The following is a 22,458-nucleotide window of genomic DNA, read 5'->3' on the forward strand; positions in this document are numbered from 1 at the left end:
CTATAGAATATAAAAGGTATAGTCTTTTCAATTAAAGGCCACTGGCAGTCATTCTGATTCCCCCTTAGTTTGTGTCCATCTCCTCCTTCTCTTCCCCAGAAGACTCCACACACCCTCTTTGGGACCTCAACCCCTGCCAGAGCAGGTCTTCGGCAGTTCTATATAACACAGTTGTTCAATTGATTAAATATATTGAATAGATTCTTACCTTAAGTTACTCTTTGGTGTACTCTAAGGGGATACGGTGATGAGATCTAGGGTATCATTGATCTAAATTACCGAATGTTCTAGCATGGTAAGTAAACTTCATAAACTATTCCTTGCTATAAAATTTATAGACCATTATATGCAACTTTATCCTTTCATATCAGCTGATTGCATCCTTACAATATGCAAGACAATAGTGATGATACCATTTACATGTATTTTACAATTATGATACTAGGTATGAAATCAACTGATAATGAGAATTGGTGGCAAGGACATAGAACAACTGAAAATCTTAAACATTGTAAGTGTGGATATAATATAAAGTGGACAAATATATTATACAAGGTTCATCAGAATAAATATGACAAGATTGTGTTTCTGTAGTAGAAATGGTTTATTTCAAGGAAATAGTCTATGTTATTAGGGCATCTGGCAAGGACAGACTTACAGGGTGGACTGGTAAGAAAGTCAGGCCACAGCAGATGTAGTTCAAGTCTAAAGTTCATCAAGCTAAATCCAGGAAAAAGTTGATGATAAAGTTGAAATCAAAGACATACTACATATAATATCCTCTTGTTTAACAGGGATAGGTCAGTATTTAGTTTTATTCAGACCGTTAATTGATTGGTTGAGATTTCACCCAGATTATAGAATGTAACCTTGCATTTAATGTCTACAAAGCAAGTAAATATAGTATAAAAAATAAAATGTGAAATTCTTTAGTTGTTCAGAGAATTTGAAATAATCACTCAGAAATCTTTTTTTTTTTTTTTCCAGTGATGGGACTTGAACCTGGGACCTGATTCAGGCTAGACAAGTCATCTTTCATAGAATATTTGTAAGATAATTTTTTCACTGTAAATATGAGCACTATAGCTTTAATCTGACCTAAATTCATGCTAAATGAATCCTTATAGCCACTTATCATCTGATACAATGTTTCTACTCTTAGCCAACTACTCAAGCAAAATGAAAGTCAATGCACTTGCAGACCACAAGGTAAATATCTAACATCGGTTATATTAGCAGTTATCCAAATTTGAAATACTGAAAGTATATCTATATGGCAGAATTAACTATAGTAACAATAATTCTCAACTTTATTATACTAAAGAATAAAAATTAAAATAAACACAACACAGTATACATTTTTGTAGGATGACATTCTATAAAGAAACACACATGAAATACAGAAAAAAAAAAAGATGGGTGGGCCTGGGTATATAAGAATGGGTATATAAGAATGATGACTTCAAAGGGAAAATTTCTGGAAACTGTTATAACTGACAGTTTGGGACATCACAATTATATTTTTGTGCCAAAACTTAAATAGTTCATTTCACTGTGTGAAAATTATACATCCTCTCTGCCCTCCCACTCTGCCCCGTTCCAGCTTGACCCTCCCATTTCCCTATGTTCTCATCCCCTACTCCTTGCCCTCTGCCACACCCCCATACCCAGTCCAGTCCTGTAGATCTCATCCACATCTCCTTCACAGGGTCATCCATGTGTCCCTCCTAGAGTCTTTCCCTGTTAGCTAGACTCTCTGGAGTTGTGGGTTGCAGTCTGGCCATCTCTTCTCTCACATTTAGTGTCCACTTATAAGTGAGTACACACTATGTTTGTCTTTCTGAGTCTGGGTTACCTCACTCAAGATGATATTTTCTAGTTCCATTCATTTGCCTGCAAATTTCATGTTGTTTTTATTGCTGAGTAGTACTCCATTGTGTATATGTGCCATATTTTCTTTATCTATTCTTCAGTTGAGGGGCATCTAGGTTGTTTCCAGGTTCTTGCTATTATGAATAATGCTGATATGAACAAAGTTGAGCATGTGTCCTTGTGGTAAGATTGAGCATTCCTTGGGTATATGCCCAAGAGTGGTATAACTGGGTCTAGAGGAAGACTTATTCCCAATTTTCTGAGAAACCGCCATACTGATTTCCAGAGTGGTTGTACACGTTTGCATTCCCATCAACAGTGGAGGAGTGTTCCTCTTGCTCCACATCCTCTCCAACATAAGCTGTCTTCAGTGTTTTTGATCTTAGCCATTCTGACAGATGTAAGATGGTATCTCAGAGTTGTTTTGATTTGCATTTCCCTGATGACTAAAGATGTTGAACAATTCTTTAAATGCCTTTCAGCCATTTGAGATTCTTCTGCTGAGAATTCTCTGTTAAGCTCTGTAGCCTGTTTTTTTAATTGGATTATTCAGTACTTTGACCTCTAGTTTTTTGAGTTCTTTATATATTTTGGAGATCAGCCCTCTGTCAGATGTGGGGTTGGTGAAGATCTTTTCCCATTCTGTAATCTGTCGTTTGGTCTTATTGACCATGTCCTTTGCCCTACAAAAGCTTCTCAGTTTCAAAAGGATACCATGATAGATGAGGACATCATGGGAATAGGAAAAGGCAGGGTGCTGGGGAGGCTCTCAGGAATCCAAGGGTTGACCCCACCTTGGTCTACTGGCAGTGGTCCAGAGGGTGCCTGGACCGGTCTACTCTAGTGACCAGCCTAGCAAATAACCTAGCTGTCATCATAGAGCCTTTGTCCAGTGACTGATGGAGGCAGATACAGAGATCCACGGCCAGGCACCAGGCTGAGCTCCGGGAATCCAACTGATGAGAGAGAGGAGAGATACTGTGGGCGAGGGACGTTGAGATCATGATGGGAGGACATGCAGAGATGACTGGCCACACTAGTAGAAGCCCATGAACTGTGGACTGGTGGCTGTGGAGGCCCCATCAGACTGGCTAGGCCCTCTGGATACGGAAGATGGTTGTTTGGTTCAAACTGTTTGGGGGGCACCCAGGCAGGGGGATCAGGATCTGTCCCTGGTCTATGGGCAGGCTTCTGGAACCCAGTACCTGTGGTGTGACACCTTGCACATCCTTGGTGCAGTGGGAAGGGGCTTGGACCTGCCTAGGCTCAGTGTGCTGGGCTCTGCTGACTCCCCATGGGAGACCTCGATTTGGGGGATGTGGGGATGCAGGGTGGCTTGGGAAAGAGGGCTGTGGGGTGGGAGGAGGGAGGAGGGGGGAATCTGTGGTTAGTACGTGGAGTGAGTAGAAAATTTCTTAATAAAGAAAAATGAAAGAAAAAATTATACATCAACAAATGATCTCAAGTGTTTTTACCAAAAGACAAATTAGTCATTTGTATATTATAATGTTATGCCCAGATCGTGAGGACCCCCAGAAGACCACCACACAGACCGATTCCAGTATGTAAAAGCAAAGACCCTTTAATTTCAAGCTCCAGTGCTTGGTCTCTCCTTCTGTCAAACACAGCAGTGAGAGCCTAGAGACGAGAGCCCAGGAAGGGTGGGGGTTTTATCATAGCAGAGGTTGGGGTGAGGTGATTTCCAGGGTTCAGGATCCTGATTGGCTGACATTTGTCTAGGGGTATAGGGAATGTTTGGAATGTCAGGTATTTTCTCTCAGATGCAGGCCCCATCAGATTGTGGCTTTTTTTGGGTCCAGGTGTTGCCTGCCAGAAGCTGTGTCTGGGCCTCTAAGCCTGTCATGGCAGCTGTGTGGTCAAGCTGTTTTGGGCCCCCCCACAATATGTAATTTAAAGAGGTTCACATACCTGAATCAATAATCAGGTCAAAGCCAGAACCTCAGAAGAAAATTGTGTGTCATCATGTCAAATCAAGATTATTTTTCTAGAAGAGCACATCCACTCATTTGTAAATATTTAACAGATAAAAGGCTAGCTATATTTAAAGTTTATTAATTAAATTTTCTTACAACATATGGTTTAGAGGCATATCCTTCAGCTCTACATTTTCTCCCATTAATTCATTCCAATGAAAATGTTTGTCTTTAGTCAATATTTCTAATTTTTAATTTTTTTTAGTTGAAATTAGTTTTTGGTTAAATGCAATATATTCTGATTATGATTTCCTCACCACCAACACCTCCCAGATCCTCTCCATTTCTTCAGCCATACAAATCCAAACTGTTTCTTTCTCTCTTCTCATTAAGATACTGTAAACAGCCGGGCGGTGGTGGCGCACGCCTTTAATCCCAGCACTCAGGAGGCAGAGGCCGGCTGATCTCTGTGAGTTTGAGGCCAGCCTGGGCTACCAAGTGAGTTCCAGGAAAGGCGCAAAGCTACACAGAGAAACCCTGTCTCGAAAAACCAAAAAAAAAAAGAAAAAAAAAAAAGATACTGTAAACGGAAGTTTTCCTACAACTCACAACCACTTGGTCTACCCCAAAACAGGATACAAATAGGCATTTAAAAAGAAAAAAAAAAAGTAATACAATTAAACCAAATTAATATTTTAAATTAATTAAAACAGAATAACTAGAATAGGACAAAATAAACAAAGATTAAAAAAGAGCCAAAAGAAAAGCTTGGTAAACACATATAGACAAACAGACAGACAGACACACACACACACACACACACACACACTCACACACTCACACACACAATTTGCACACAAAGAAATTCTATAAAAATAGAAATAAGGGGTTGGGGATTTAGTTCAGTGGTACAATCCTCAGCTCTGAAAAAAAAAAAAAAACCAGAAATAAGAAACCATAATATATACCCAAAGAACCTGTCAGTTGAGAGATAGTTAGATAGATAGATAGATAGATAGATAGATAGATAGATAGATAGATAAGTGAAAGCACTATAAGAAAAAAGAACCTTCAAAAATGCCATTGAGTTTGTTTTGTGTTGGCAGTCTACTTCTGGTTGTATGACCTGGCCTTAAGAGTGGATTGTATACTCAATGAGACTCCATTGAAGTCTGATTTTCCATTTGCAAGTGGATATCAATCCAAGATAGTTTCTGGCTTAGGGATGGGGGCATGTGTATAAAACCCTCTCCGCCTTCCAATGCTGCAACCTCAGCAGGCTGAGACATGTGCAGGCCCTATGCATGCTGTCACAGTGTGAGTTAATACGTCTGACAGTCCTGCTGTGTACAGGAGGCCTCTTTCCTTGGTATCCTCCTTCCCTTCTGGTTCTTACATAGGGTCCTTAGTCAATATTTCAAGCTTGGATTTAAGGAGTTTTTATATTTAACATGTATTTAATACACATTTTTGACTGTTAAATAGTTGGATTAAGCAAATTATTCCTAAAAATTTAGTACAGTTAGATTTAATGATTCTACAATAGAGATTTTAATATTTAAGTTGTAAGTCTTGCTCAAGTTTATTGAACTAATAACCTAATTATCGGTGAGTTTTTATTTAAACTTGTTTGGCTAGAGATTTCTGTAGCTAGAGTTTTCCTGGCCCTGCCTGGCCCACAGTCAGGACAAATCTCTCTCACCCGCCAGTCCCACAGCCGCTCAGACCCAACCAAGTAAACACAGAGACTTATATTGTTTACAAACTGTATGGCCATGCCAAGCTTCTTGTTATCTCGTTCTTCTATCTTAAATTAACCCATTTCTATGAATCTTTATCTTGCCACATGGCTCGTGGCTTACCAGTATCTTACATGTTGGTACTCATGGCAAGGGCTGGCAGCATCTCCTGACTCAGCCTTCCTGTTCCCAGAATTCTCCTCTCTGCTTGTCCCGCCTATACTTCCTGCCTGGCTACTGGCCAATCAGCATTTTATTTATACAGAGTTATATCCACAGCAGATTTCTAAATAGTCTACTTTCACATTTCTAAAGAGGGTGTAAGAAAGTGTACTGAGTGGCTATCACAGATACTTGGATCCTGAAATTCTTCAGTTGGCACCCAGCAGGATGGGTCAGTGGTTAAAAGTACTTGCTGGCCACTCTGATTATGTAAACACCTGTAATCCAAATGGTATAAGTAGAGAACCAACTCCTGTAAGTTGTCCTCTGTCATCTACACAGACATCTCTCTTTCCTCCACATGTTTCATACCTAAAAGATATAAAATAAAATTCAAATAATGCAAATACATAAAATAAAATTTTTTTCAGTTAGTTACAAATTACAACAGTTTCACAGATTTTATTTTTTCCAGTGTTGGGAATCAAACCTGAAGCCCCAGGCATTCTAGGAAAGCTCTCTACCACTGAAATATATTTGTAGGCCTTGAAATCTTTCTCAAGATGAGATTAAACCACTGAATCTAGTGCTTCACTAAAGATGAAAGTATTCAATGATATAAGACCATGTTTACCAATGAATTTCTTTTGAGTCTTTATAACAGAATTCTCAAAATGCAACCATCAGAAAATACTGAGGAATATGGCCTGAAAATCTGTTTAGCAGGCTTTTGTTATTTATTCTGTTTACTGTTAGAGAATCTCTTGCATTCAATCCACCACTCTCCCAAAATGGAGAATGAGGCAGTCGATTTATTTTTCTCACAATCTCAGAAATAGATAAAAGAAACAACAGAATATCCCAATGTTTAAAATTAGGAGAATTCTCTTCATTGTATTATTATTAGAGTATCACTGGGAAACATCTTTTCACATGATATACTAAGTTGGAACACAGTAGGAAAATGTGTATTAAAGGTTCATACAGCTAGTTATCAATGGAATAGCATCTCTCAAACAATAGTATCTTTGTTTATGGCAAATAACTGGTCTATCTCCTGTCTGGATTAGTTATCCAGTTTCAATAATGACACTAGGGAAAAAAAAAAAAACAGAAATATATGTGCCTCCAATTACAGCTAGGCAATCAATGTTGACCTTGGCTGATCATGTCACCAGAAGGTTGAGGTGAAAATTGCTAAGAGATACTGGAAATCACAGTGAATCTACTCGCCTTCCAGTCACGCCAGGTTCCTCTGTCAAGATGTCCACAGAATGCCATTAATGGAACGCCAAGGAGAGGGAAGTCAACAACTGGGCAAACAGGGTCATTCATGAAAGAAGGCAAGAAGACAAGTGAAAATTACAGTTCTGACATCAGGAAGGGGGAATAAATGGAGATGCTCTCAGACTGCTGTTTGTGAGCTGTGAACAGGTAATTGCATATAATAAATTTCCTGGAATTGTCATTCTTCTTGGCTAGTACACACTCTCTATTTTTTATTGCCTCCTTTGGAGACTTTGTGTGGTTTGTTTTATTTCCTCTCTTACCCTTCTACTTTATAGTTAATAAAGAGTCGCTCTTAGAAACTGGAGTTATCCTATCCCTGGAAGGAAGAAGTAAAACTCCTATAGGATGTGATTTCTCTACTGTGTGTCTGCAATACAAATTCCTAGGCCTTTTATTCTACCACATATTTTGGAAGCTCATGTCAGATATTAAGATGAAGCTTATTTGGAGTAATTTGGTGAGAATCAGGACTTAATAAATGCCCATCATTTATCAGACACAACAGCCAATGCTTCTCATTGTTCTGCTTAGCATCTTTTTAACCATAACCAACAGGAAATGTTGATTCCACAAATCAGAGTGCCTAGATATATTCATTCACCCAGCTCTACTTCTCTCCTAGTTTTTGTTTGTTAAGAGACCCAAAACATAACTGGGGATAGATATAGTATGTTAAGTCTTAAGTCATCTGGTATACTGCACTGACTTGATTCAGAACTGACTCTGTTCTTGATTTCACATTCTAAGTAAAAGAATATTAGCTTTGTCCCAAATAAAATCCTTTCTCAAGAGTCTTTTATCATTGGTGATCATTATGTCAAGTGCATGTCACTAAAGGAACCCTTGTCACGTGGCAACAAAGAATATTAAAATTATAAACCTCTTTAGAGAAATGCTGTAGAGCTTAGAGAAGAGAAATGCTTGGAAGAAACTGAAATTTTATAGGAAGGATGAGGTAAACAGGCAACTAATGCATTCTTGAACCAGAAATTTTTCTGACCGTCATGACAGATTACTCTTAATGACTTTATGGGATTTGGTTTGGGAAACTTAAGAGACAAGGAAAGAAGCTAAACTTGTTCAGCTTTACCTTTTAATCCATTGTGATATGCTCCTCTAGTGTTTCTGCATAATGCTACAAGCAAGGGTTAGGAAGCTGTAGCAGTGCTGGGACTGTAACTCATCCCTTTGGCCCATTAAGCAACTGATAAGTCTGTACAGGAAAATGTCATGCCTCTTTGGCTGTTGGAATTGACTTCAATGTTTTGTGGTTTGCTGGAAACAAACATAACAAGTTCAAAGCTTGATCAGGAAAAAATGAAAACTTTATTAGATTCAACAAAAATGGTTACAGAACAGCAGAAATACAATATGTGGTTAACCACAGACAAAAGCAGTTCCTTCTGCTTAGCTCTGCTGACCTCCAAAACTCCTTTCTCCATCACAGCCTCTCTGTTGGCACTTGTCCATGAGCTGAGGAATGGAACACAGAGGACCAATGTGAAGCTAGCTCTAATATTTTTATATAGAAGCCAAGTACCATTACTCTATAGTAAAATTATAGTATATATTCTCTCTCTCTCTCTCTCTCTCTCTCTCTCTCTCTATGTATATATATATATATATATATATATATATATATATATATATATATATATATATATATACACACACACACACATACACACACACACACACACACGCGCGCACACACACACAGACTTTGCTCCACTTATTTTTGGGGAGAACAAATCAGGTTAAATTCTATTATAAGCATCTTAATAATCAATGTATATCATTCAAAATGAACCCTTAGTCAGAACATAGCCCATGAGATCATTGCCCAACCGGACGTGAGGAGGTAGTTATAGGTGGACATCAGACATCATCAAAAGGCAAACAAAATACATATTGAGTTTACCTAGGTTTCAATTGAGAAATTTCATATGATATAAAATTCTCATTTCATAAACAAATAAACTCTCTAAATATAAGAATGTTTTGCCCAACTTTTAATACATTAATTAAAAATTATTCCTCATCACATTCTCTGGACGTGAAAATCTGGACGCTATGTTAAAAATGGATTTATGTCAGGCATGGGGGTCCATAGTTGTAGTCTGACCTCTTGGGAAGCTGTGATAGAGAACCATAAGTTGGAGGCAAGCCTGAGCTACATAGAAAAGTAGTAAGGCAAGAAGCCAAACTAATAGTAATAAAAAAATGGATATTGATTTCAAAATTCTAACATGGAAAGTAAGTGCAAGTGAAATTTGTGTTTAAATTATTAATTATTTATTTGTCGTTCTCTGACCTGGAGGAACAATAACACAACTATGGCTTTTATGTGAATAGATCTAGAGGTTCGACAGTAAACAGAGGGTAAACCAAACTTGAGCTTCTGTAACCATAGACCTTCAGTGCAGTGCCCTGCCTGTATTTTTTGGTTTTCAATGAAAGTGAATCAACCCTAGAAGTTGCATTTTTTTTCTAGCTTTTAAATCACTTGTTCTGTCTAGAAAGCTCTACTAATTTAACCCATGTAAGCCCCGATGTTTGGGTAATAGTAATACACTGTGATTATGCTTGTTGGCATTACAGGAGATGGTACAGTTCACATGAATGCATTCCATGGTATCTTTGGGATGCTCTCTGCATTAGTGAAAAGGTATTTAGATTTAAATTAGTAAGTAAAAGTCAGAGTTATTATATCTCCCTTCTCTTGATCAAATAACTTCTTCTACTATTTCATATTTCTGTGTGGCCTCAGAATCCAATGAGTGAATTATAACATTTTCTACTGTCTTCTAAAATATGTACTTGTACGCCCCACAGGCCAGATGGTTTTCATACAAATTCCACCAGACATTCAAAGAAGAGTTAATGCCAAACCTTCTCATATAATTTCACAAAACAGAAACAAAAGATTCTTTATCAAAAAATACACAAAAACTTGATACAACAACAAAATCCACCAAAATCAAGAGCCCCCCTTCCCCACACACAAAAAAATACACTGAACTATAACCAAGTAGAAGCAAACACAAAAACTATGATGTCCATTGGAGGGAATGGAGGGAATCTGAAAGGACTTTGGGGAGGGGACAAATGTGATCAAAATATGTTTAAATTTAAAAATTGTCTTAATAATAAAAATCATAAAAAATAAAATATAAAAAGAAAGAGAGAGAAGAAACAGAAAGAATATTGCCCAAGTCATTTTATGAGGTCTCAGCTATCCTGATAACCAAACCACAGATAGATTCAAGAAAGAAATACAATTACAGCCCAATTTCCCTTATGAATATAGATGCAAAGACACTCAATAAAATCTTTACAAATGGAATCTAAAAACACATAAAAAAGATCATTCACCGTGATCAAGTAGGCTTCATCCCAGGAATTCAGGAATGATGCCACATACATAAATCTATATCTATATCTATATCTATATCTATATCTATATATTCTATCATATAAACAAACTGAAAGACAAGAATCAAATGATATCTCATTAGAAGCAATAAGGACCTTTCAATCAAATACTCCTTCATGATAAAAGTTCTGGAGAGCTTATGGATATAAGAGATATATACCTCAACATAATAAAGATAGTTTATAGCAAGCCTATAGCCATCATCACTTAAGTAGAAAGAAATCCAATGCAATTCCACTAAAATCAAGAACAAGACAAGGTTGTTGACTATCTCCATACCTGTTCAATACAGTACTTGAAGTCTTTGCTAGAGCAGTAAAACAAGTGTAGGAGATCATTGAAATACAGATAAGAAAGGAAGAAATCAAAGTATCTTTATTTGCAGATGATAAGATAGTATACATAAATGACCCTAAAAATTCCACCAGAAAACTCCTATACCTAATAACACTTCTAGTAATATAGCAGATTACAAAATTAACTCATAAAATTAGTATCCCTCCTATATACAAATGACAAACTAAGAAAGAAACCCGGAAAGCAATAACTTTCTCTATGGCCTCAAATAATATAAAATATCTTGGATATCTCTAACAAAGCAAGACCTGTATGATAAAAATTTTAGGACATTGAATAAAGAAACTGAAAAGCTATCAGAATATGGAAAGATCCCTAATGCTCATGAATTGGTAGGATTAACAGTAAAAATTGCCATCCTACCTCAAGCAATCTACAAATTCAATGTAATCCTCATCAAAATTCCAATGTAAGTTTAAATATATATTGAAAGGACAATATTCAAGTTCATATAGAAACACACATACACACACAAAAAATTAAAAAACATAAATTCACATATCTACAAACACCGGATTTTTGATAAAGAACCAGAAAAATACACTTGAAAACATACACATATTCAACAAATGGTGATGGTGAAACAGAATGGCTGCAAATAGAAGAACCAATAGATCCATACTTATTACCTTGCACAAAACTCAATTACAAATGGATTAAAGACTTCAACATTAAACCATGTGCACTGAAAGTGATAGACGAGAAAGTAGGGAATAGTCCTAAATTCATTGACACAGGAAAGATTTTTTGAACAGAACACCATTAGCACAGTCACTAAGATCAAAGATAAATGGGACCTCATGAAACTGAAAACCTTCTGTGTGGCAAAAGATGCTGTCCTTCAGATGAAACTGAAGCATTCAGAATGAGAAAAGATGATTTGGACCATTTACATATCCAATCGGGGACTAATATACAAACTATGTAAAGTACTCAAAAAACAAGACATCAAGAAAACAAATGACCAAATTTAAAAACAGGATACAAACCTAAAGAGAGAATTTCTCAAAAGGTGAATATCAAATGTTTGATAAGCACTCAAAGAAATGTTCAACATCCTTTGTCATCAGGGAAATGCAAATAAAAACTACTTAGAGGTTTCTTCTTACACGTATCAGAATGACTAAGGCCAATAAAACAAGTGATAGTTCCTGCTGGTGAGGATGTGTAATAAAAAGAACACTCACTAATTGCTGGTGCAAACTTATACAGCCACTGTGGAAATCAGTGTGGCACGTCCTCGGGAAGATTGGAGTTGGTCTACCTCATGATCCAGCTATACCATTTTTGAATGTGTATACTCAAAGGTCGTTTCAGCCTACCAGAAAGACACTTGCTCAACCAAGTTCATTGCTGCTCTATTCATATCTAGAACTGGAGACAACCTAGCTGATTGTCTCAGCAGAATAATAGACAGAGAAAATGTGCTACATTTACAGAATGGAATATCACTCAATTGTTTAAAAAAGGAAATTCACAGTAAAATGATGGAAGTAGAAAAAATTATCCTGAATGAATTAATCCAAACCCTGAAAGACAAATATAGTAAACATTCATTCATATGTGTATGTAAGTTAAGGCAGTGATAAGCAAGCTACAATTCATAGAACTACATAGGTAAGGAATAGAGCAAGGCATCTGAGGATGATAGATTCCCTAGGAAATGGAAAAAAATAGGTAGTATAAATGATTTGTTGTCCATGGATGTGGAGGATCAAGTAATGGGGAGGGAAGAGGTTAATGACAGAGGGACTAGGGAAAGAGGGTGTTAAAATTAATGGACATTTTGGTTAGTGTGGAAACCTAATACAGTAGACGTTTCCTAACATGTAGACATATATGAAGGCAATCTAAATCTAATGCAATAGTGGCACAAATTTTGTAGGAGTAATTAATCAATATTTGATTTGACTTATGGCCCACTCCACAAGACAAAACCCATACCCGATACTGCTTTAGTGACTGAGAACCTGAGTCTAGATAGCCCAGGGCTCTAGATAAAACCAAATAGCACTGCGTTTTTTTAAAGTAGCACTACAATGACTCCTAATGACATTCTGTTTTACTCATAGATCAGTGCCTTGTTCAGACATCATCAGAGAAGCTTCCTCCTGCAGCAGATGGAAACAAATACAGAGACATTATGAACAGAGTGAGAGACCTTGGAGCACTCAGCCCTAAAGGGGATATCTCCATCAAATCCCTTCCATAAGGACTCAGGAGGCAGAAAGAGAATAAAAGTCAGAGGGAGATAGAGGACACCAAGGAAACCAGGTCATCTAATGCAACATGACTGACACAAATGTGAACTCAAAGACACCGATTCAGCATGCACAGCAAGTGTAGGGGTCTGCACCAGATGAGGTCCTAGAGATGAAAGGAGAAGTAGACACATCCCCATTCCTAATCCAGAAGCAATCTCCTATTAATAGCCACTTGCAAATAAAAATTTAGTTTCATCCAAGGGAGTCTAACTGAAGAAACAAACAACTCTTAAGGATAATCTACATGCCCAGCAATAGATGGCTGTAATCAGGATATACTTTGTGAGGGAAAAAAAAAAAAACATATCTGTTTTCAATAAAAGGGAAAGAAAAGAGTGTATCATCTAACTAACTTGGTAAGGCCAGTGGCTTAGAAATTACATGGAGTTTTTTTGTTTGTTCATTTTTGTTTTTAACCTTCTTTCAGGCTACATCACAAACCACACATTTCTTCCTTTAGTCATTTATGCCCTCAATGAGTACTGTTAAGAACTCAATATGGAGATCACTTACATGATTTAGGATGTAGGAGAACTGAATTCAAATATTTCCTTCACCTGGAAAGACTGACTTAATTCCTTGAATGGCATTCCTTTAGTTAAACAATTAAAATTGGAGATAAAGCATTTCCTATGTCTTACAGTATTCCAAATACTGTATGTTCTTAATAAATGCTATTTCTGTTTTAATTCTGGTTATTTTCAGGATAATGTGAAATAGATGAGCCATATTGATAATGGCTGAAAAGCTTTGCTGTTATTAAAATGAGATTAAAACACTATCATCTCTACTATATAATTATGATTAATCTTCTCTTACTATTAATAGGAGATCTTGGCTCCAATGACCCTGATTCCAGATGAGGCCAGAAAGGTTAACCTTCTCATTGAGCAGGTGTATAATGTATGTGTACTGTGGTGATGTTTGGGTTGATGAATGTTTTTCCAGAGGGGAACTGTATGCATATAGAGAAAAGCAACTGCAGTTGAAATTTAGCAGAAGAGTCATCCTGAGATCTGCAGCTCCCAGACAAAAGTCACATTAATGCAATGAAGAAAGAAAACATTAACAAATAATCTCCATTCACCATAGACAACCAGAAGCATGTCAATTTTATATCGATCTATAAAATACCTGTGTTGTCCTTAAAATATATTACTGATACAGTATTGAAGAGGTCTCAGCAGTCAGCCTAAAGTCTATAATTTTCTAAATGTCCAATCTAAAGATGATACCTTCAATGTCAACCTCTGGAAATTGGAGGAAATATTTGATGCTTTTGATACATGGCTCTTACAATTCACCCTTCATGACAATATGGCCTTCAAAGATGGGAAAAGAAGATAATTCTATAGCTATTAGACACAATAACTATATTTGTGAGTTTTTAATTAAAGAAATTATTTTATATTCATTATTTTACATCACTTTACATTATCATCTCATATTTTTATGGGGGAAAGAGATTAGTGAAATCATTGTCTAGTAAATATGTACTTTTCAGGGCTGATGTGAAATAAGCTAGACAGATCAATGGCTATAATAGAATACCAAATTTTGATTATATTACTGTATACACATGAAGATCTGAGGGTCAATGTAAAGCATAAGACTGGAATAAATAACATATGAAGTATCCTGAAGATACTGTAATGGACAGATCAATTCATAAAATCCTCATCAAATGCATTGCTGCAGCCTCCAAATCCAAAGCTATGTATTCTGGTTCTTCCCAAGTTCTATTCTCAACCATTCAAACCTCAAAACATTCTCCTTAGCTTTACCTGCACAAAATTACTATTTTTAATGAGAGTCTTTGTGAGATGGTTTTATGATACGATTTAAATTTCCATATATTTTTCTGTTTTTCTAAGTACAATAGACAAGTGATCACGTGGAGTTGAACTAAGACAGAAAAGGAACTGCAGACCATCAGGGTGGCTATGCTATTGAATTGTTAGCAGAGAATCTGCCCTTACTATTCTATCTGACAGTTAGTTCTGCACCTGGTTTATGGAGGTAAGTGGATTTCAGAAGGACAAAAGAAAAATTTTAAGCAATGTAACTATACGTAAATGCTTGAATTTTATGCCTATTCACATTGATAATAATAATAAAAGATGTGGGAATTTTATTGGCAGAGCTAGGAAAACCAGAAATTAGCAACAGTGAAAATTCACTACTTCTGTAAGAGCTAAGTTGTAATTAGAAAATGCAGAGGACAAGTCCTGAAGGAATGTTCAGCCCTAAATGGACAAGATATATCACATATAGATATATGAGTTCTGGAAAAACACCACCACCAGTGACAAAATCTGTCTTGAAGGTGTCCTGTACAGAGTGGCCAATACATCTTACAAAGGGACTGACTACCTCAAAGTAGTAACTTTGTTTTTCATTTCTTTATCCCCAGAAATTAAGAAGATGTAGAGCAAATGGTGGCAACTTGTCTATGAGCATGTAAAGAGGAACTAAGAATGTCAAAATGAATAACTTTGAAAATCCTCACAGTATTTTTTTTCACAACTTGAATCTTTTGCTCATTTTATCTAAATCCATAATATGGGTGATGTATACTTTATTTGATGATTGGTAATTTGAGAAGAACAAAATGTAAAAATACATTGTCAAAATTTCAAGATGGGATTGAAAGATTCCCCTTAATATAAACTAAATTATAATATATCTATCTGAGCATTCTCATGGCCAACCTGCTTTATGATAACAGTCCAACATAAACAGCCATTTGAGAAAGACGTCTTTCCATTAGTCTCTCTTGAAATCAAATTTTACTTGGAAAGCGTCATGTTATGTATTCCTGCTTCTACTTCTACTGGTTATGCATGTTAAGGAAGTATGTGGGATTCCTGTTTGCAGACAAACCTCTCTATAGTAGCATACAGCCATGCAAATATGAAGAAGGAACAGATAAGACATTTAAGTCGTCCACATCATTAACAACTAGTTCTTATCACAGCATGATGTATTCCAATAAAATACTTACAAATTGTTAGATTTCACATCAAGTTTAGTTGTTGAGGTATTCTCTTTCTTACAAATTTTGCCTTATGTGACACATCATATTTTCCAGAAAGAAATACCAAAAGATATAATGCTCATCATAAGTGTGTGTGTGCTTTGTGTGTTCCTTTTTGTCTCCTTTCATTTATTTATTTTTGTATGACTATGATTTCAAGGAAAAGAAATTCTAGGATATTGTAAGCAATTTTTTATCTAACAAGAAAAAATATGCTGAAAACTTTGCAATTAAAATGAACAAGTATCATTTTTGTGAATGTTGATGAATATTGTACATAGTTTGTTAATTGTTTACATTTGGTTTCCTAATGTCAGCAAATATGAAAATGAAAACTCAGTGTACAGCATTGTCAGTAAGCATATTATTCTATAGGTCATTTGAAATGAGACATTAACTTTGTTTTTATAACCTCTGTGTGTCAGCAGACAGAGGGTAGTGTTGATGCATTGGTAACAATCTAGGGTTCCTCTAAAGGTTCTCTGCATCTCATTTGTTTTTAGAATGGAAAATCATTTTAAAACTGAAACTGTACACACAGGGCAGTTGTCCCATTGTCTAGAGCCTAACAAATACTGGAGTTGCATTTTTTTTATTTATAAATTTATATTTTACAATACAATTCAGTTCTACATATCAACCACGGATTCCTTTGTTCTCCCCCCTCCCCCTCCTCCCCCCCATCCTAACCCCTATTTCCACCTCATGCAGAGCAAAGCCTCCCCCGAGGACTGAGATCAACCTGGTAGACTCAGTCCAGGCAGGTCCAGTCCCCTCCTCCCAGGCCGAGCCAAGCGATCCTGTATAAGCCCCAGGTTTCAAACAGCCAACTCATGCAATGAGCACAGGACCCAGTCCCACTGCCTGGATGCCTCCCAAACAAATCAAGCCAATGGACTATCTCACCCATTCAGAGGGCCTGGTCCAGTTGGGGGCCTCTCAGCCATTGGTTCACAGTTCATTTGTTTCCATTTGTTTGGCTATTTGTCCCTGTGCTTTATCCAACCTTGGTCTCAACAATTCTCCCTCATATAAACCCTCCTCTTTCTTGCTAATTGGACTCCTGGAGCTCCACCTGGGGCCTAGCTGTGGATCTCTGCATCCAGTTCCCTCAGTCATTGGATGGGGTTTCTAGCATGACAATTAGGGTGTTGAGCCATCCCATCACCAGAGTAGGTCAGTTCGGGCTGTCTCTTGACCATTGCCAGCAGTCTGTTGTGGGCGTATCTTTGTGGATTTCTGTGAGCCTCTCTAGCACTTTGCTTCTTCCTATTCTCATGTGGTCTTCACTTACCATGGTCTCCTATTCCTTGTTCTCCCTCTCTGTTGTTGATCCAGCTGGGATCTCCCTCTCCCCCAAGCTCTCTTTCCCTCGACCCTCACCTTTCATTACCCCCACTCATGTCCAGATTGTTCATGTAGATCTCATCCATTTCTCTGTCATTGAGTGATCCCTGTGTCTTTCTTGGGCTCCTGTTTTCCAAGTAGCCTCCCTGGTGATGTGAGTAGCAGTCCATTCATCCTTGTTCCAAATCTAGTATCCTCCTATGAGTGAGTACATACCATGTTTGTCTTTCTGAGTCTGGGTTACCTCACTCAGGATGATTTTTTCTAGATCTATCCACTTGCCTGCAAACCTCATGATGTCATTGTTTTTCTCTGCTGAGTAGTATTCCATTGTGTATATGTATCACATTTTATTTATCCATTCTTCAGTTGAAGGGCATCTAGGTTGTTTCCATGATCTGGCTATTACAAACAATGCTGATATGAACATAGCTGAGCAAGTGCTCTTGTAGTATGATTGGGCATTCCTTGGGTATATACCCAAGAGTAGTATAGCTGGATCTTGGGGGAGATTGATTCCCAATTTTCTAAGAAATCGCCATATTGATTTCCAAAGTGGTTGTACAAGCTTGCATTCCCACCAGCAGTGGAGGAGAGTTCCCCTAGCTCCACATCCTCTCTAGCATAAGGTGTCTTCAGTGTTTTTGATCTTAGCCATTCTGACAGGCGTAAGGTGGTATCTCAGAGTCGTTTTGATTTGCGTTTCCCTGATAATTAGGGATGTTGAGCAATTCCTTAAATGTCTTTCAGCCATTTGAGTTTCCTCTGTTGAGAATTCTCTGTTTAGTTTTATAGCCCATTTCTTAATTGGACTGTTGGGCATTTTGATGTCTAACTTCTTGAGTTCCTTATATATTCTGGATATCAGTCCTTATGAGTTGCATCTTTGTATCAAAAAATAATTTGTCTTTTAGATAAAGACAATGATCTGAGAAAAGAATGACCTTTACTGTGTCGGTGACATCATTAGTGATCTCTGTTTCTGTCTCTTTGTCTCCCTCCCTTTTTCTCTCCCTCCCCTCCTCTCATTCTTTTGCTTTATCAATCCTTTTGTATCATTTTCTCTTTTTCTTTTTTTAAAATTTTGTTTACCTTTTCCTTTTATTACTACTATTATTTACTTGTAGGTCTGTAAAACATGATGGCTCTGCCAAAGACAAACTTTTCTAAATATTAAAGGGGAAATTCAGGCACTGTGGTCAGTGTGTACAGATCAGTTAAAAAATAAACCTCATTTAAAAACATCTCTACAATTTGTTCAGCCAGCCCCTCTTATTAGGCGATAGATTAAGTCCACACCCAGGTAAGTTCTCTTTTTATGAATGGACCTTGTTACACCTGCCCCATTCTCCTCAGGGACAGGAAAACAAGCAGAGATTCGCCAACATGAGATCCCAGAAATTCAATGAGCTAATTCCAAACCTTCTGCTATGTCCATTGAAATTGTGTAACTGTTTGCCCAGAATTGGCCCATATCCCTTCTGTCTTTTGACCAACCTCTATAATTACCCTGAGCGTGCCCTGGTGTTTTCTTAAGATAAATAGTGCATAATAAAACTTAAAAACACTTCCTAGTTTCTCTCACATGATCTGTAAATGTCTCACCATATCTCATCTATGGTAATCAAGTCATCAAATAGCAACTAATTTGAGTGTTGCTTTGTTTCAGGGAATGAAGAAGCTGAAAAAAAGGTAAATGAGTGAATAAAAGGCAAGCATGACACAATTATCCATTTAGTTTAAAGTCTTACACAAACACTGTTTATGGTGTGTCAGAACTGTAGAACAATTTCTAAATGGTCTTATTAAATAAAAAAAAAACACTGAGCCAGATATAGGGATGAACACCTGAGAGATCAAGGAAATAGGGAAAGCCACAACTAACATTACATCACCAGCTCTGCAGCTTCTAAACACGAGCTACTTCCTATCTACTCACACCTATATGCTTTGCTGTGCGGGCATCTGATTTTCTCTCTCTGTCCAGCTACATCACTTCCTCTTCCTGCTCAGCTCTGTCACTTCCTGTCTGACTGTACAGACCTCCAGACCTCTATGGTTAACTAGTGTTGGAATTTAAGGCATGCACCACCATACTTGGCTCTGTTTCCAGTGTGGCCTTGAACTCACATAGATCCAGACAGATTCTTGCCTCCCAAGTGATAGGATTAAAGGTGTGTGCTAACATTGCATGACTTTTGTTTACGATAGTGACTGGCTTTCTCCTCTGATCCTCAGGTTAATTTTATTGAGAGACACAGTATATTGGGGGACACAATACATTACCACATCAGAACAATTATAATAGTAATATCCAAGTCCATTGATCTAGGACATAGTTGAGAAAAATAGTGTTTGCTCAGTATACATGAGGCCACTAATTTTATCTGCAAACCTATAAAAATTATCAGAGATCATCATGACAAATTTAATAATAAAACCTTTTTAAAACTATGAATTTTCCAATATGTGGCAGAGTATACCCACGATGTTGAAAAATTTTGCTAGTACACTTGTAGGAATCAGAGTTACAAAAAAAAAAAAAAGAAAAAAATGCTTCAGTTTGTCAAAAACAAGATAAACAAAGCAAAAAAAACCCACAGTTTCATCAAATTAACAATTAAGCAATGTACAACAAAATGAGGTGTGCCTGGATTAGAATAGTTATAGAATTACTGTCAAATATCAGTGCAGTGTCTGGTACATAAAGCATAAATGAATGAGACTCTTTGGAAGATAGGCGTTCAGAAAGCAGAGACATGACATCTTAGTGTGTTAACTTAAAAATGAGTGCATGATTTGTATCTTAAGTTTTTATATGCATGAGATAGTGAGTATTCTCACTGTAAGTCAATGAACTAGAATTCTGATGCCTAGGCTCTTAATAATATAAATGTTTACCTTGAGCAATGACCCCTAACCTATGTCTAATAAATGATGTGGCACTCACTAGTTTAGGATTGTGGGAAGGAGATTTGTCCAATTAAGAATGAGGTATTTTTTCTTTCATATTCCTTCATTATAAGGATGAAGTATGTGGAAAGGCTGAACCAGTCAAGAGCTAGTTCTCAGCCAGTTTCATTTAACTTCACACTTAAAATGACCCCCCAAAACAATTCAATAATTTATAGAAATAGAATGTAATGCATAATATATATGTATTAAGTATAAAACAACCAACAACAAAAACAAAAATACAAGAGACTGTGATGTAGCTCAATTGTGAGGTATCACCAGTGTGTATCTGAGGTTCTGAAATTGACCCTCATCCATATGAAAAACAAGCAAACCTACCAAATTACTATTGCTTATTTCTTTTACAGGTTATTGACAGGTCCCCACTCACATTTTGTTGAATTAATACTATGACCTAATCTCCTTATTTAGATCAATGAGGTCCATCTGGGTCTAAAAAAAAAATGTGATTAAGGTTCTAGTTTCTTTTGAAAGATCCAATTGAAGTAATAATTAAAACTCCATAGCTTTAAACAGGATAACAAGCTTTGAAAAATATAGAGAATTATCTCCTGGGCTAGCAACAAATAATTCACCTAATTTGTAGCCTATTAAGTCTAAATGACTCTATTACTTAAAAGCCTTAGGGGGAAGGATGTGGTGGTGTGAAGAAAGTCACAAAGTATTATTTAGGATTTTTACATGTTACAGTTTAATAAAGGCTTCAGAAAAATATAGGGATATATGATTCTGACTAATCTTCTATTCAGAAATCTGAAAAACAAATATCTGAAAAAAAAGTTTGAAGCTATTATGGAAAGAGCAAATCAGGAAAGGGAGAGATTAAAGGACCAGCTTCTAGGTCTAGGCTATATACGAAACCCTGAGAGCAGAGGCTGAGAGTTTGCATTGTTTATTTGAAAGAATCCTTATTTCCAAATATCACCTGGAGACTGAGCTGAGATGAACCTTCAACAGACTCATATGCCTTGAGAAAATGGAGTGATGATCATCTTCAGAGGAGAGGCTCTTCTAGCACCAGCCTGCCTTGACTTGTCACCGCCAACAAATTCTCTCTCAGTAAAAACAGAAGGATAAATCCAGCTTTGGATACAAGTGACACTTGGTCTTATGTCTATTAATATTTTAATTGAATTAAAATACTGTAGAATCACTGGAGCCTGTGACCACTTGTCAAGCAAAAACAAACTCTCTCTGGAGACTTGTTCAAAGAGAACTCACTTTAGAATAGCACATTATGATTCATGGTTTTAAAACTATTTTGCCAATATATTCAAACATAAAATTAGTATTTAATTGAAAATAATCAAGTGTATAAAAGCAGATCATATGATAGAATTAATTGACAACCATCCAAAGAAATTTGATTTTGACACAAGAACAAAAAAGTGATCATGTGGGATGACAGTCATGCACCTTTTTTTCTTAATGAACTTTATCATATGATGTATATATAGGCTAAATAAATGTACATGAGAACACTTATTCATAACTTTTAGGAAATTATCTTTTATTGTGCAGCACAGAGAAGACAAGCATCGTTTTGGCTATTTTATGTGTATTTTTATAAACGAAGATTAATAAATATGTATTCAATAAATTTTCTTATATGAAATGTACTATCTTCATTACTGTGAGAGGTAACATCTAAGTCTCATGCTCAAAATATCCTCTTATGTAAGAAACAGAAAGGGGTTGTAGTTGGGATGGGAAACTAGCCAAAAGCTGGAGGGGGTAAAAACAGGAAGAAAAATGTGGGCTTAGGATTTGTCCATGCTGTAAGCAGAGATGCAGTCTAGAACATAGTGCACTTTAAAAGTTTAAGGCTTAGAATGTTTGTAGGTTTTGTTTTAGTTTAGTTTTTGCAGTAATATTGTGTGATTGTGATACAGGGGAAATGTAGGTCTCCTCTTGAGGTTCTTATTCCAAAAAATAAAAGAATTTAAGAGTGGACTCAAATAGAAACTCAAGGAAATTTTGTTGCAGTTTAAAAGAACACTCCACACCCTGCTGCCAGCTCAGGCAAGCTGTGAACCTTAAGGGC

Source organism: Peromyscus eremicus, chromosome 5 (genome assembly GCF_949786415.1).
Source record: "Peromyscus eremicus chromosome 5, PerEre_H2_v1, whole genome shotgun sequence".
NCBI classification, from domain to species: Eukaryota; Metazoa; Chordata; class Mammalia; order Rodentia; family Cricetidae; genus Peromyscus; species Peromyscus eremicus.